Source organism: Lathamus discolor, chromosome 3, assembly GCF_037157495.1.
Source record: "Lathamus discolor isolate bLatDis1 chromosome 3, bLatDis1.hap1, whole genome shotgun sequence".
Classification (NCBI taxonomy): Eukaryota; Metazoa; Chordata; class Aves; order Psittaciformes; family Psittacidae; genus Lathamus; species Lathamus discolor.
The window spans coordinates 78,153,280-78,167,547 of NC_088886.1; the positions used below are offsets into that span (position 1 = coordinate 78,153,280).

The 14,268-nt window shown below is 37.3% G+C and overlaps 1 long non-coding RNA gene across 1 annotated transcript in view; it reads right to left on the reverse strand.

Moving 5' to 3' along the window:
- The window catches only part of LOC136011067 (uncharacterized), an 88,114-nt gene extending 76,842 nt beyond the window's left edge, over positions 1-11,272 (reverse strand). Inside the window, exon 1 of the long non-coding RNA XR_010611178.1 lies at positions 11,175-11,272. This is a non-coding gene — a long non-coding RNA (uncharacterized LOC136011067). The remainder of the gene's footprint in view (positions 1-11,174) is intronic.
- Between the last annotated feature and the right edge of the window lie 2,996 nt (positions 11,273-14,268).

Genomic DNA, 14,268 nt, shown 5'->3' on the forward strand with positions numbered 1-14,268 from the left:
GCAGGGTGGCAGGGTGCAGGATGGGCTGCACGGCTGCAAAGAAAAGGTCATCCATCATGTGCGGGTGGCTGCATTTGTGGCATGGAGCTCCATAGGCTTGGGAAGAAAGATGAACCAAGATGAACAAAGTCTGATCCTGCTGTCTTGAGAATGTAGTGGAAAAATTGATTTCCTGTTTCTGTCACCCAAAGGATATGCTTAAAAAAAGTCACCTTCTACTAGATTACAGTTCTTCGAAACAGTGAATTAAACTTGTCCAAACAGGGATCCTGAATTTCACAGCCTATGATGTTTCTAAATGGCATATGCTGTTAAAAGAAAAAACCAAATGAGCAAGCACAAAATGCCTGACTGCAGAGACTTGGGATGAATTATGGATATTTTCTAGCATATGCTACTGTTGTGACACTATGCCATGTTGTGCCAGACAGCAACCAGGTCACAGCAGGGAAGAACAGAGTGTCAGAGAGCCTGTTCCCAGAGACCTTAGAGATGTAGTGAAGCCCAAACTTTCCAAGCAGCAGGGAATACTTCTCACCCTTGGGCTAAACAAGGCTGGAAAATGTTGTTTGGGGGGGGTGTTCCCAATTTTTTTGCTGTAGGTTGTGCTATACCATGTGTATCATGTGAATGTGACGCTGGAGAAGACAGCTTGTGGAACTTCATACCACTGATGAGGGTGACTAGCTATTTCCCACAGTAAAGAAACTTATTCCTACGTATGAAACATCTCTTACCTTTCCATTAAAATTTCTTTCTCTAAAAATAACTGCAAACATATCTACAAATCATCAGAGGGAAAAAAAGCATTTTTTTCTGAAACTTCCAAATATATTGTACTTACACGCATGGAAAATTAAGCTTTATATAATCTTCCCCCTTTTTTTTTTTTTTTGACAATTGGAAACATATTTCCCTATCTTTAAAGACCATTGTGTGCTCTGGTAAATATTTCGCTAGCAGACAGAAAATGAAGCCTAATTTTCTCCTCTATTAAATGTACTTACTACAAATGTATATTCAATGATTTTTTGTGTGTGCGGAAAATTTTCATTGTTGTAGTACTTACGCAAGGTCGAATTCAAATAGCACATGTTGAAAAATTTTATGGATTCATATGATAGCCTTTAACAACAGAGATGGAACCAATTAAACTTTTTTTATGCCACAGTCTCAGCTAGAGCAGCTAATTGTTCTGCAAGTAAATCAATTTGTCCTAATTCACCACTACCACAGATCAGCACCAATGAAGACTTGCTAAGGAACTGCTGCTGTGTACTTGCCAATTTTCAAGCTACGACAGCCTGTCTGTTATCAGTTCAGTATCAACGTTTCACACAGAGAGTAATAACACCTACAGCAGTCAAAGAATTATTTAGTAGATAAGGAGATATTATTTCTCTGTCACTGGCATTCCTAGAATGGTGTAAATTAGAGTAGCTAATACTTCTAATAAGCATGCCAAACATTAACGAGAGTTAAGGCAAAAAATCATGAGAGCAATGGCAGTAACCAGACCTTCAGCCATGAAGAAGAAGCATGTGGTAATATTTAGTAATTGCTTTCCAGCTTGCTTATGTGAGTGGCCATTTGCAAATCAGCTCATCCTTTTACATTACATACAAGGGAGCGTTGGTGCGGGTTCTTTTAAACAAATCAATAACTGTTTTATTAGCTTTTCAAGGCATAAGAATTGATACTCAGAGCCTTTCCTTGAATTTTTTAGAAAATTATGATTGTTAGACACCTTCTGATAGAAACCCCTGCCATTTACTTAAGTAATTCTAATCATAAGGATGAGATAACCAGCTTTTCTGAAAGAGTTACTTATTTCTGAGCCAGTCTCCTAAACAATTCAGTCAAACAGATTTCTATTTGAGGAAAACACAAACTAAAAGAGATAAATTAATATAAAAGCCTGAATTTTTGTTTCTCTTTTTGTTTCTCTTTCTAAAGGACAGATAATAAGCAACCAAAAAAAAAAAAAAAACCAAAACAAAACCCCAAAACCAAACCACAACAGCCCACAGGCCAGGCTTATTTATAAGTAGAAAGAGCTGCATTTTTAATGTTTGTACAGTTTGTGTGATGCATCTGTTTGTCAGGTTGCCTACTCTCCTGAAAGATGTCAAGGTGTGCTCATACTGTCTTGTTTCTTCACTGTAAATGACTATCTTCCATTGCCTCTTGATTTCTATAGCTTTCCACATACTAACATGAAGAATTCAGAGCAAAGAAGTGAGGTTTATCTTCCTTTCTCTCACCCTTCTCTAAGGCAAGAATAAAAGCAGGATATTTAAGATAAGAGGATTTTAGATGGTGAAGAAGTCATTGCTTACATCCTAAGGTGCTAGCTGAGAAGATGAAGTTGACAGCAAACACCATATGAAATGTACATGTGCCCACTCCAATAGTAAAAAAAAAAAAAATTACAACAGTTTATTTCTGTCATAACACACAAGCTGTTAGCAAATTCAGACAATTCTTCCTATACAGCATCTCCAAGTCCAACCGTCTTCCTCACCACCCCTACTGCTAAACCCTGTCATCTCACACACCAAATGTGGTACCCTGCTGGTCCCTTGGCTTCTCACAGTTACACCTTCCTCTCCTTCTGGTTTGCCGACAGATGAAATGTCTCGCTGTCAGAATAACTTTCCTCACTTGTTGTTGATTTTACTCCCTTTTCCAAAGCCTTTCACTTCATACCCCAGTGCCTTTCCTGAAAAATGTTTTAATTTTTGCAATCATATCATTAGACAGAATAGGCTATGTACATCTGAAATAGTAGCTCCACCACTAACTTGAAAAACATTGCCTTGTGAAGACCAATAGCAACTACTCATGATAAACAAGATCTGTACAGACTGTAGAGGCAGAAACACAGATTGCAGGAGCAGGGATTCCAAAGGAGGCACCTTGAAGACAATTGTATGCAAAAGGCTGCAAAAAGATATACACCTGCAGAACAGTTCTCTGAAATAAAAAGCTGGTATATTTGCCAAAACAGGGACTCTTCTTGTTACTTTCTATGTGAAACATGAAGGAAATATTTAAAGCCAGATAGCTTGAAACTGGATGTTTATATTTGGGAGGAAGAAATGTTTTCTTCTACAGCAGATTGTGTTAGGTTAGAATAGATTCACAAAGAACACAATAGGTACTTTCTCCCTTTTATAAATTCAGCTTGCTTAGAAACGTGTATATCTTTACTGAACAAAAATAAAAGTAACTACTTCAAATACATGACACAATCATCCATCTTCCCTAATGGACGTCCTACATACTGTAACAAATACTGGTGACACTGGTAAAAGAAGACTGAGTAGCTTAAATCCTGTTTCCCAAAGGCTAAAAGGTGAACTTATCTGAAATTTTTGTTCACAAAATGCATCTCCAGTGGAAAGAGACACTAGAATTTTCAGTGAACTTATGCCGGAAAAAGTAACTCTTCCAACAAATGCTATAAGCCTATTGTTATTTACCAGCATGATTGATGATCCTCTAAACATACTTTTGAATTATTCCAAAACAATGAGGGAATTGTACATGTATTTTTTAGTCATTACAACGACACACATGGGTATCAGGGTGTTGTAAGGAGGAGAAAAAGCAACAGAAAAAATGAGTTTTGCTGGCACCACAAGAAATGGAGAACACTTTGCATGCACAGTGGCTGTTGGCCTCATGGATGTCCAAGTACTTCCCCCCACATACATGTTGGTTACCTTCACTTGTAAGAAGAATGAATTTAGGTAGGGAACATTATTATTCTAAGAATTTTCAATTTGTCTTTGAAATACCACTGCTGATTTATACAGTTAAACAAAAAATACATCTGGTAGGTATAAAGAACCCTGGGGATGAATTATATAAGCTAGTTTGTAGAAAGGCCTCATGGACCTCCTTCCGCCTTTAAAGATCCAGGGTTGGACCTGGTCACCTGGAATTTTTAGAAAAGGCACTGGAAAGGTTCTTTCTGTTATGTACATCTGAGTCCAGCTCTCACAACAGTACCTCTGTCTACTAGCTCAGTGGTGAGCAGAGCATTGGAAGGGCACATGTGATTCCCAACCAGCCAGAAAAGCCAGTTCTTTGCACACTGCATTCTTATGGCATAGGGTTATGCCTTTCTTTCTGAGGGAGTGTAGGAGTTGAATTTTTTCATTTCTTGAATACGAAATAAAAAAGGAAGAAGAAGTCAGAACAACTGATAATGTGTTGTGTGAGGCTGCAGTTTCAGACTTGGAACTTACTCTGCTCTCCCTTGCTGCCACCATCTGCTCTTCCACCCTCCCCATCTGCCTCTTCTGCCACTGCTAAATACTCTCTTGACTTTCTGCATACACTTAGCGTCCCTCCTGTATGTTTCTCCCTTGTGTCTTCTGAGCAAAATTTGCCAAGACTCTTTCCAACGGATCTTGGCTTTTGAAGCTGCTGAACTGGACCAAAGCATCACCGTCCTTCCAAACTCCTTCCATTGTCCCTGGGACCATCAGAGCTCCAGCTGTCCTATGAAAACTATTCAGCTCTTCCTTAGGGCTGCCCTAGCTCTGTAAACTCTCTGTATACCTGCCATCATTATTCTTCCAGAGTAATTTTCAGCCTCCTTTTTTGGGTTATTTCTTATCTACAGGTCTTCTGGTCCTTGTCGATGTTTCTAACTCTCCCTTTAATTTTCACCGTTGATATTCTTGTTCCTCCTCCACAGGTCCTTGCCCCTTGTCACCTGCTAGCTAGAACAGGGTTGCCTATCCAGTGGGGCATAGGCAACACCATAAGATTTTGCTTTTACTTTTATTCTTCAATTCATGTAAAGCTACCCTTTGTCTTCCCACAGACATTTGTTTTCCTTCCATTTTGTAAACAGGTTTGACTTAATTTTTAAACAAAGAGAGGTACCTTACGTATTCTATCTCTTGGAAAACAGAATCATTTAGGTTGGAAAAGCCCTTTAACATCATTGGGTCCAACCATAATATGCTTGGTAACATTATAATACTGCCGGTATTTTCTATTAGTTGCAAACCATGAATACTGCAGCATCACAAGTGCAAACAGGGCTTTTTGATATCACAACAATAGATATTAAATTACAATCTTTCAATATTTTTACTCTCCTGATATCAGTATATTGTTCACAAGCCTTTCATTGGACACAATGAACACATACTGAAAGCTGTCTCTGTCAACCATTTATCTTTAAGCCTTTTATTTTTCTCCCCCAAATGCCTTATTTTCCTAAGAATAAGCTGCTGATTTACATTTCTGTGAATAGGTTATTCCAAGGTCTCCTTAAGCTCTGTTTGTGTTACTGGGATGTAACTGGCCTCAATTTTACTATAAATTTATAGACAGAACAATATGGGGGCCTAAGAAGAAAGGGCACTTAGAGAATACAGAAAGGGAGAAATAGCAAATATTGGCTTCTTCTAGCACAATTCGTGTTGGCCACTATCCATTTAGGGACAGAATTATCTTGAAAACTACAGAGCAGCTTCAGTGAGATGTTCTAAGTACAATTGGGATAGGCAGCCTGTAGTGCCTTCTGTTTTTACACTAATGACAGAGCTAAAATCTCTACAGCTCAGAGAAAATGAGAAGCCATGGTATTTTTTTAACTTTTAGTTTGGTATTTCAACTGTCCCAGAAACCCAGAGCCGAGAAATTTGGAACTTTAAACAATGATTGCAACTAAAGTAGTCAAAGAGGTGAGGAGATACTTGCTAGGCTTCTCCAGTCCTGTGATAGATGAAATTATGATTCTATGAGTCTATGGAGCCATATAGCAGCAGTATTAACTAGTGCTTTGGTTGCATACACTTAGTGAAAAATTATATGTGAAACAATAAAAAGAAGAAAGAAAGTTTATTTCTTATTGATTAAATTTAGATTATTTTTGTACAGCTAGAATGCTTTAAGCTTCCTGGAAACCAGAGGAAGTGGTTTAAGCACTGTAAGTATCAACAAATTGTTTATTCCCTTGCAAGTCAGACTGCTGGAGAGCATATTTAACTTACGTCATTCCCACAGTTATCCTTTGCATCAAAGAGATGATTATTTATGCAACAAGACGTAACTGGGGAAACAGTTTTTCCAAGATAATCACACCCCTGGGACATTGCAAGGCTCAGGGTTCATTGCTGTTGAGAGGAAAAGTGTATTTTGTTCTAGAATTTTAAATTCCAAACTGCAGTTTCAGCCAAGCAGCATATTTCATGTGGATTAATATATCCCTTCAGGTAGCTCACCTTACCTGTCAATCAGAATATTTCACCTAACCAAATAAAATTCTTAACCCCTTATTTACCACGCTGCAAAAAGGTCTTACTTTTTTGAGAACTGAGTTTGCTATTTTAATTTTAATGACAACAGATAAGCAGAAGATACCCTAAGGGTATGCTACTATTAGTACAGAAGGCAATAACCTACAGGAAGTGCCAAAGCAATAGCAAAATAAAAATATGGCAGGTTTGCCTATATAATTCAGTTGTTTAATAAAATGAACACAGATAAAGTACATGTACTTATTTTTCAATTGCCAGAATTATCAAAAGAAATACACATATTTTCTTTTGAAAAAAGCACTCTTATAATTTGATGGTACCCCAGGAACATCCAGGATGTAACAGCCATTTCCAGCACACAGTCTCATACAAGTTGCAAGGACAACATGACATTCAACTCTCAAAGAAAGTGAAATGCAATAAGGAGCTCACAAAGGCAACTTTTTATGCATTACTGCGTGGTTTTACAAGTAAATGCACAGAGGCCTGTTTAAATACTTTTCCTGGGAAAAATACAATCCAGTTGATCACTTTGGTAAGCAGGGACTCAAACAGAAACATTTGCAGCCTCTTGCAATTTGAAACATGCATCAACCTCAAGAAACATTAAGAAAGTAATGCAATACTTTGGGCATTAAAACCCAATGTTACTGTCTCTCCTATTTGTTGAAATGGAAAATGAAATAAATATTATCAGTTGTCTACATGGATGCTCATTCTACCCAGAGGTAATGGATGAGAGATCTCTATGGAAGTGCTACATAATGACTATGCAGACACTTATCTTTCTCCCAGTGGGACAATTGTTTCTGCTCCAGACCCTCCATACTTTCTCCTTTTTATATTTTACAGACACAGCTTCCATATGTTCCATAAGCTAAACCTCATTTTGAGCATACAGAGTGATTTAAAATATTACTTCTACCCCCTCCAAAAGAAACAGTCTAAAGCTGTCATCTCTCTGGTCTGTTTGCTTATGCATCATATTTTTCCTTAACCTAAGGCAGCAGTTCGTTTTCATAGATTTTCTCATGCTTTAGCTTTACATAACTTCTTTTAATTCTAATTTTTTAAGTTTAGCTGCTCATTCATTAACTTTGTGCTTTCATTTCCTCCCTCTGATCTGTTTCCAGCTCTAATTTGGCTGTAGTAGAGGGTTTCTCTCTTTTTTACTTTTTATTTTACCTGTGCCACAAGCAATTATTGTTTCTCAAACACAAGACTTGAAGGCTTCCTGTAACACCCCCCATGATGAATTTTATTAAAAATTAAGTTATTAAAGAGGAGATATAATTTCTGAATGTTACATCTACCGATCAGTCAATTTTAAGCCTCTATAATTTTTTGCTGCCATCATTAGCATACCACTTCAAAGACACACAAAGGACAAAATATCCATGGAGGGTAACACTAGTGGTGAGAATTCCAGTAAAAGATTTCATCTCTTGGAGTCAAAGTATATTAAGTCTGGTACTAAAGAAACTATCAGTCCTTAAAATAATTGTCAGAGATAGAATAACAGAATGAAAACAAACATGCTGTGCTCTCAATACCTCTAGAAGCATATTTATTGCACCCACTGATGTATTTGCTTTTGAAATATGTTTACATCTATGGGACAATACAACTTTGCATTTAGTACACTATCAAACTACCTCTCCAGATTATTAAAATACTAACTAGACTTTAAACAAACAGTTTTTTTAAAAAAAGAGTTTCCTGCAACTTATCAACACCATAGGAACAGGATTCTCAGCTGGTAGAAATAAGGACAAATGTTGGCTGCCTGGCCCACAAAAAATGTCACTTTGCCCACTTCTGTAATAAATAGTCAAAAAAATAGTTGTTCTACAATCTTACCTGGAGTTAAACTAAGAATACTCAGCTTCTAAATACCAGCTCCTGATATGACAGGTAGTTGGACTTTACAGTTAATTCAAATGGAATTGATGTTTTGAATTGCCTTATACAGCTATGATTTTCCATAATACAAGGAAATATAAAGACAGAGGAAGTGTTTCAAATTAATTATTTATCGACATAGTTTCAGAGGAGTTACAGGCTTCAAAATAGCTGCCCCTTTTCACTGAAAAGAAACCCAAAACAAAACAAAACCCAGCACATACATAATATGTCCAATGGGAAGACAATCTTACTGCTATTAACATTAGACTTTAATATCTTCTTGAACAGGAAGAGCTTATTTTCTTTAATTGTTCTGTAAAGAAGAGCACAGAGGGGTCCAGTTCAGTGATTTTGCCCCTCTGTCTCTTTCCAATAATAGTAGTACTAGACTAGTGTGTTGATTATGCCTCTTTTTATTGAGTATAAAAACCAAGGTGTTTATAATTAAGATACTACTGACAGTTTATGAGAAGACATGAAAACATGGAAAAAACCCATCAATAAATAATTAGGTGAATTCTTCAAGGTAGAAATAAAATCAGGAGAATAAACATTGAGTGCATCTCTCTAGGCCTTTGAATAAGTGCTATAAAAATACGTCTGGTTTAGCAGTCTGTACTGCTTCTTGTAATCTGATTTTAAAAATATTCTCCCTGCTGCACTAGTGAGTAATCAATAAATTAATTTTCTTCATCAGTAGTTTGTTTCCTCTTTTCCCCAGCTGTCATAACACAAGAACTCTTATAAGCAGGGCTACTTTTTCCCTTAGATTTCACCTGAGTCCCATAATGCTTCTTCATGGAAAGGCAACCATGGGGATTTTATTTATATGTAAATAATTTCAGACAGATAAAGCTGATATAGGTCAGGTCTCAATGTACTTCTAATTTTTTCCTCTCATCTTGAAAAGAAGTAATACATATTAAGGGTTCTGAAATTTAGTTTGCTCTGATGGTATTATTAGCAGCAGCAGCAAGTACTGCAATTACTTCAGGCCCTTTCTCCAAATCTGGGTATTTCAAATAATTTTCCTGATTGATATAACTTCTAAAGGAATGAGCTTAAAACTATGGAAGCCACAGAAACAGAAGGTGTACTTCACTGCTCCTGTGAGCTTTATATAGGAGTTTATTGAAATGGTCACTACCTACAGGATGGGTAGATTTTATTATGAAGGAAGGGAGAAAGATCCAAGAACTTCCTCCTTTTAAGTAGCAAGGAAGTGTATCACCAAAGAGTTTTGAGGTTAACCAAACAACTGCACAGAGCTCCTGGTATTTGCAAGCAAGCAGAAATACCCTTAACAAAACGAATTCTATTGTAAAGTAGGAGAAAGTGCTTCACTACTTTCCTATTCCTTTTCTACGGTTTTGTGGACAAATGACATAATAGCATAAAACTGAACTCTAACAATTCTACCAAAAAAAAGAGCTTGGTCAGTCTTAGTGTCTCAGCCTCCTCCTGTGGACCATCTGTTCTGGCCATTTAAGATCACCAAAACCAGCCTTACACATTTGTTCTTCATGCTGACACGTTCCCATTGCTCCTGTTATCACTTTCATAGCATCTAATAGTGAAAAACACACCAGATCCACTGTCTGATTGCTGCTCTGGCCTTCACTTTTCATACACCTATATATCCCCTAATGCAGCTCCTTTCAGACATGAGTCCCATGTCTGATGACTTCATCTTCCATTTTAGTGTCTCACTGATTTACATATATTAACATTGTGATCACCACAGTAGTTGGGTCTGTGACAGGCTTAAAACTGTATAAAATCTCTCCAAATGAAAACACAAACATGAAAAAAATATATTCCTAGTTATACTTCCCTGAAGGAAAAATCTTTTATTCTAACTTCTAACACTGGGATATTAAGAATAAGAGTTCTTGGGGTAAAAATAATCATATCAAAATAAACCCTCTTTTCTGAGTGTACAAACCTATTGCTTAAATTCTTAAGGACATTCCTAACCTACCTTTGGGTTCTTGTTTTTTGGGGGGGGTTGGTTGGGTTTTTGAGTGATGCTTTTTATACACTGGTAATAAAAAGAAACATTAAATTCATTTTCAGAGAAAAGTAAAAGACTAGAGCAACTACATACTCTTATGGGATTTGTGGTTTTAAATAGGCTTATGATTTCTGCAATTAAATGCATGTTATTTCCTTTTTGAGGAATGCTTATCACAGAGAAACATAGATATTACACATAGATATGCTAGACATAGGTGACTTTTGTCATATAAAAGCACTCTCACTTCTCTAAGCTGTAGGCTGCTATAGTCACAACCATGGCCAACCCCTGAAACCACTGAAATCTTCTCTTCCTGTCTTTGTGCTGGCAACATTTGATTGGAATACATCTGAAAAGGTGCCTACATATTTACTAGAAAAATACTGCTTTTTTATATTTCACATTGCTTCTTTCTTTCACATGAAGAGGAAGAAAAGGATTTGAAATCTCTCCTGCCCAACTCTTTGCTAATAACTTGAAGTTACTCACTGGTTGTCTTGATGGTGCACAGGAATAAACAGAGTTTATAGCAGTTCAGCAGCATATTTTATCGATCATTTTCAATCAAGCAAGTAAAAAATACTCTAAAAATACAAGATCTAACTAGTAAAAATTTGTCATATTAACCTGAACTATTTTCAATGAATACGTATTCAGGAGCAAATCACATTCTGGTCAGATCTGCTTCTCAAGTGTCCTGGGTTCAGCAGTAACAGTTATTCTTCTCCTTCTTAGTGGCTGGTGCAACACTGTGTTTTTGATTTTTGGTCTGGGAACAGTGTTGATAACGCCAATGGTTTTAGTTGCTACTCAAATCTTTGGTCTGGCCAAGGACTTCCTGAGCCTCATGCTCAGCCAGGGAGGAGGGGAAGCTGGGAGGAAGCAGAGACAGAACACCTGACCCAAACTAGCCAAAGAGGTATTCCGTACCACAGCACGTCATGCCCAGGATGTAACGGAGTTACCTGGAAGGGCTGGGACTGCAGGGTTGGACGAGGTATTGGTCGGTGCTTGGCTGGGGGAGCTCGTCAGGTTATTGGTCAGCTGGCGTTGAGGTGTTGTATTCTTTCTTCTTGTTATTTCCTTTATCATTATTATTATTGGTGGTAGCAGCAGTGATTTGTGTTATACCTTAGTTACTAAACTGTTCTTATCTCAACCCGTGGGAGTTGCATTCTTTTCGATTCTCCTCTTCGTCCCCTCTGGGGTAGAGGGAGGGAAAGAAGGAGGGGAGTGAGTGGATGAGCTGTGTGGTTTATGGCTGACTTTGTTTAAACCACAACATCAAGTTATCATGAACAGATAACATGCACATTGTTTAATTGTTAAATGAAGAGTAAAGCCTGCAATGGGTAGGCTAATTGCCTGATCATCCGGGAGCTGTTGCTGTGTCTCATCTGGCTGCAACCTGACAGAAATGACACCTGTGGGCTGTACCTGATTGTTTTACAGCATTAAAAGTAAAACCCACATCCAAGGACAGAGATATAGAAGGAAGTGCTTCTTTGTCATTGTAAACATCTCCAGTTTTCTTAAGGCTGATATAAAGGCAAATAAAAGAAATTAGAAATACTCCAACAGGGTGATTTTTCTAAAAACAGAGTGTGCAATCAAAAAAAAAAAAAAAAAAAAACCCTACTACCTATAAAAGGTATGGTGTAGGGTTTTTTTTTCTCTTAGTGAAAAGAAGCGAGGTAAGGATCTGCAGCTGATCTAACACAGCAAGTCAATAAGAAGTCAAATGAATTTAGGATGTCTTGAGCATTCTAAACAACAGGACTCTACGGAACTGTTAGCCGCACACAGGACAGAATGCCATCCATGAATATGCCACTGATGTTTGCAGGAAGTAAATATCACTTTAAAGACTGAAATGAAAGAACTCATGGAAATGGAGCCAAATATGTTCTGGTACTCACTGGAAGAAAAGCGCATGAAATTTGGGTTAAATTAGTTATGAAGTGTATAAAAACAAAAACAGTTAAAGGTGTGCAGAAACCACTGTATCACTAGCAGAGAGAACTCAGTGAAACTGAAAAAGTCTCAGATTTCAAGGTCAATCCAAGCATCCCTTTAGCAGATTTTAGATTCAACATTTCTGTATCTATATTCTTCTGATACAAAGAACTGCATGTGGTTCAGCTTCTAGACTGCTGTGCCTCTGAGCAATGCTTTTCACTTTATTTCACAGTCTGTGATATATATTCCCTAATTTTAATAACTATTCGAGTTTAAACAGATACTATAGCTGTCAAATTACTATTCAAAAATGTCTAGGAAAGGAAGAAAAAAGCCATTTATATCCTTAGGTATGGCTCCTCCGATGTGTGCTTCTTCTGAGCATTCCATGGGTAGATTTGCAACTTTCTGTTTGGTTTTATTCTTACAAATCAAAGTACAGCAGAACTTGTTTCTGGCTAGGCACAAAGAGCAGAATCCAGACATTTTCTTTTTGCTTAATACTTAGATTTGCTCAAGCAACAAAAAGGAAGCAGAGCATAAAAAAAATAAAAATATCTGTAGATTGTGGAAACGATCGATGACAAGTGTGCTGAGCGCAGAAACACCTTTAATCAGCAAGGTGCCACACTCAGAAATTCCCCTTTTTGTTGAATAATAGCACATGGCTGCCACAGGAAAGCCCCTCCCTGCTGGGAAATTTTGAAGCCAGGTGTAAAAGTTCTGTGTCTTTCTACAGAGAAAATTTATATCTGAAATGACAGCTATGACTATACCTTTGAGACAGCTTTCAACGAAGGAAATAGAGTGCACCTGAGTGTCAGTGCGTGAAATAGCATGAGAAATGAATAGTTATTAATACAAGGTCCTAAATACTTTAATGGGAAGAAAAAATTACCGTCCATGGATGCATGTTTCACTTTAATAGAAGCTTTATTGCTTCAAGGACGGAGGGAAACTCCTGTTACAATATGCTTCAAAGGTGCTTCTTATTGTTGAGCAAAAACATACCCAAACAGAAAGGAAACTGCCTGCTGCTTAATTAGGTGGTTGCCATTTTCATCGTCTTCTAAATCCACAAATACATCCAGGGTAAGAATTACAGGAGCAGCTCTTTACATGCAGTATGGCTTTTTCACTTGTTTCACTCTAAAAAGACATTTCCCATATGAGTTTTTAACTGAGATGACAATTATTTTCCTAAAACAGATATGAGGACATTAATTCAACAAGGAATTATCACTTTAGCCTGTCTCAGGACTTCCACGGAAGGGGAAAAAAAACACGAGCCCTGGAGTGAGAGACCATTATAAAAGTACGCAGATAATAAAAGCCACAGCTAACTTAAATGAAAAGATAATTGAAGGAAGGGGGAGATGCTAAGCTGGATCATATGGAAGACTTCAGAAGGTTCACTCTAAGAAATGTGTTCTGTCACATAAGTCCGAGAATGCACAAAATTCATCAAACAGCTATAAAAATCTTCAGTGAATTATAAAAAGCTACCAGATGGAAAAAGGCTAGATGAGAAAGGTCTCAGTTACTTAAGAGCAAAATGACTTCAAAGGAAGGAATAGCAGGAACTCAGGTGGAACTTTAAAATAAGAATGAATTTCTGAAGACAAAATTATAAACTTTTGCTCAAAATCAGGAAAAATAAAATAATAAAGAAAAGATATTACCATGCTCAAAACATCAGAGACAAAACTAAAATAGATCACACTGTATGCAGACATGAAGGAAGGAAATTATTCTCCATGCCAGATGGCCAATAAAAGGTCTATATCTCTATATCCTAGATACAAGATATAAAAAGTGAGGAGGCCTTGTAACATCTATCACAAGTGAAGTCAGACAGCATAGGACCTGTTGCCTTGCAATGACTTAGAGTGCTGTGCCCCAGCTCTGTACAGAAGTGGGTTTTTAGCCTCCTGAACTGCTCCAAATGCTGACAAAGAGCAAAGGGTCATGAACTGCCATTGCTGCTCAAAGCTCTGAATGTGCTGGCATCACTCTCAGGCTTGTTGTTCATTAATGTTATTTTCTGTGGAATAATCCTCTGTAGATATATCAGTAACATTATTTTCACTACTATTTTTG